We start from the raw sequence: 2,943 nt of genomic DNA, 5'->3' as shown, positions 1-2,943 counted from the left end.
CCCCCCCCCCAGGGAGTTGGCTATGCCGCAGGCCCTTCTTTACTCTCCTCTTGGGATTCTGGGCTTGCACACCCCTCCCTGGTGTGATTTTCAAGTCACTGGGTCAGGTACTCAAACAACACTTGGGCATGTAGGAGCCTAATGTCTTTTTTTTTTTTTTTTTTTTTGGAGAGGTTTTTGCTATAGGGCGCGGGCGCGCTCGCCAGAAAGACAGAGACAGAGAGATAGAAAGTGAGAAATCACCCCCTAGGGGGATGGCCATGCCGCAGTCCTTTCTCCTCCATTCTCCTCTCGGGATCTTGGGCATGCATGCACACGTGTCCAGCATGAGTTTAAGCCACTGGGTCCGGGACTCGAATCGCGGTCAACTACATGAGTTTGGCAACATAGCCATTACTCCAACTGCTGGTTCCCGAGGAGTCTAATGTCTTAACCATCATGCCACCTGCTAGGCCTGGGACACCTTATTGAATCTCAATATTTTATACAGTTTCTCCCTGCCCCCCTTTTGTTTTTTTAAAGGTTTTTGCTATAGGCTGAGTATACTCGCTGGAGAGACAAGAGACAGATAAAAAGTGAGAAATCACCCCCCAGGGGAAACGGCCAGGCTGCAATCCCTTCTTCTCCACTTTTCACTTAGGATTATGGGTATGCACGCACACAGTAAGAGTTTCAAGTCGCCAGATCTGGGACTTGAACCATAGTTAACCATATGGGAGTTCAGTGCCTTAATCACTGTGCCACCTGCTGGACGCAGTTTCTACCTTCTTTCATTAACAGATATTTATTGATTACCTTACTTACTCAGGGTAAGTTTTGGGTGCTTGGGATAAAAAAGGAATCGTGGTTCTCAGGTCCCCTCTACCTTCCTCCACCTGTTCTGCGCACCAAGAAACTGACTGCCTGACGGAATCCAGGCCCGTCAGCAGGCTCCCTTGCCCCCTGATTCTGGCTGGATCTGGCCAGTAGGGAGAATGAGCAGGTGGCTAACGGGATGAGAGTTGGGGCTGACTGTCATAGGTCCTGCCTTACAGGTCGGTCTGCCCTGCTGCAGACCACAGCAGCGAGGGCTACTCTCCAGGATCCCGTGACCTCCTCGTTAGTCACGCTGGCTCGGGGGACTGGTACCGTGTGCTGTCGTTTTTCTAAACGCTGCCCACACCTTTGCATTTGGGCATGCCACCTGTCCCCTAAGTGATCACCTGTCTCAGAGGTCATGTAAGAATGCCCTAATACTTTAGGTCTGACCCAGTACAGTAATTGGCCCCTAGTAAGCATTCAACAAACTTAAATATTATTACCATTAGTCTCTTTTTAAAAAAAAAAAATCACTTGAATTGACAATCTTCTTGTCCTGTTTAAGAAGTTTTAAGTATGTGCCAGTCCCTTAAGGCAGTAATTAAGTGCTGGGTGGAGAGGGTGGGTCCCACATGGCCCAAGGTCCAGTCCCAGCCCCCATGGCTTATGCTAGCTTGCCCACGTCCCCATGGTTCTGACATGGTGGAGAATGGGAGGACAGAGATTGAGGCACAGCTCCGCCCACTGGATGGTGCTTTCCCTCTTTCCACGCCCATCTCTCTCTTCCTCTCTTACACACATACGTGCCCTCTGGCGTATGAAAAAAAAAAGTAACAATTTTTTAAGATGAGAAGAAAACAAATATCTGTGTCCTGTGTCTGGAAAAGGCAGGTGTAACCTGGAAGTATTTAGCAAGTTAACACATAAACTGTTTGGGAAACCGGAATAAACCTAAAGCAATAAGCCCATTTATGACCGCTAAATTATTGGGGTGTTGAGAGAGTCACGATGCAGTTTTGCAGAGGAAAATCACGACTGATATCGTGGAGTAGACTCGTGGCCCACTCAGCATCTCCAGCTTAGTTACTGCAGGCACTGGGGCTAAGCAGTGTTCTACTTCTGTCTTCTTGGCAGCTTCAAGACAGGTGAGCTTAAGGCCTGAATTTCTCACATGCTCTGGAGAGTAGATGAGTTTATTATAATCAACATGGAAGAGGAGAACAGCTTCCCAAGACTTGTGCAGTAGATGTTTTTCTGGATCTACATTTTTCTCACTTGCGTATCACAGTTCTCAGTCTTGCACCGTATGAAATAGATCACTTGATGCTATTTAGAGTCATCTCATCTATAACTTACAGTGTACTCATTAAACTGTTTGTCAAAAACAAAAACTAACAAAGTCCCTAAGGAAACAGTGGTCCGTTTAAAAACAACACATACTATAATGTCTTTCCATTTGATCATAAATCTGTCACCGTTCTTGAAATTTCAGACCACATGGATGTATCTTCTAGTGTCTTGCAGAAATTATCCAAGTGGTCTCTAACAGACTAGGAAGAAAGGGAATTTCAGAAATGTCTCTTTTTTACAATTAAGTGGAGTCAAGGGAGGAATAGCGATTTGAGAGGTCTTTTGATGTCAGTTCAACTAAGGATTGATAGATAGTCCCTCCTGTGCAAGGAGCTGACTAGGCAAACACACATATCCTGTTGCCAGAGAGCTGATGCTTCTAGAAGGAATTACTGTCCTCTAAACATTTGGATCTTTCTTTTTTTTCAGCATTTTCTTTAAGGTAGGCTTCCTGCTTTCTCTTTTTCTAAAGGAAAGAATATGCTTTTCTATATTGTGCGTGTAACAAATATAAACTTCCCCGCCCATTTATTGTCTGTGAATAATAAGTTCTGGAGGAGATACCATATCACAGAGCCATGAGGATCTCCCAGATGATCCTAGGGACCCTCCTGTGCTTGTCCAGCCCGTGACTTCTGTTTAGACGTCGTACCTTCTTCATTTTGCCTCGAATAAAATACAGTCCCATTTCCTTGAGAGGAGCTAGCGTCTTCGCGGTCGTTTTTATTCTAAATGATTACACTGTTTCACCACATCCCTGTGTGGAACCGAGGACCAGGAACATGGGAATAAAGC

Source organism: Tupaia chinensis, unplaced genomic scaffold (assembly GCF_000334495.1).
Source record: "Tupaia chinensis unplaced genomic scaffold, TupChi_1.0 Scaffold144806_1, whole genome shotgun sequence".
In the NCBI taxonomy this organism is placed as follows: Eukaryota; Metazoa; Chordata; class Mammalia; order Scandentia; family Tupaiidae; genus Tupaia; species Tupaia belangeri.
This window is presented reverse-complemented; position numbering follows the sequence as displayed.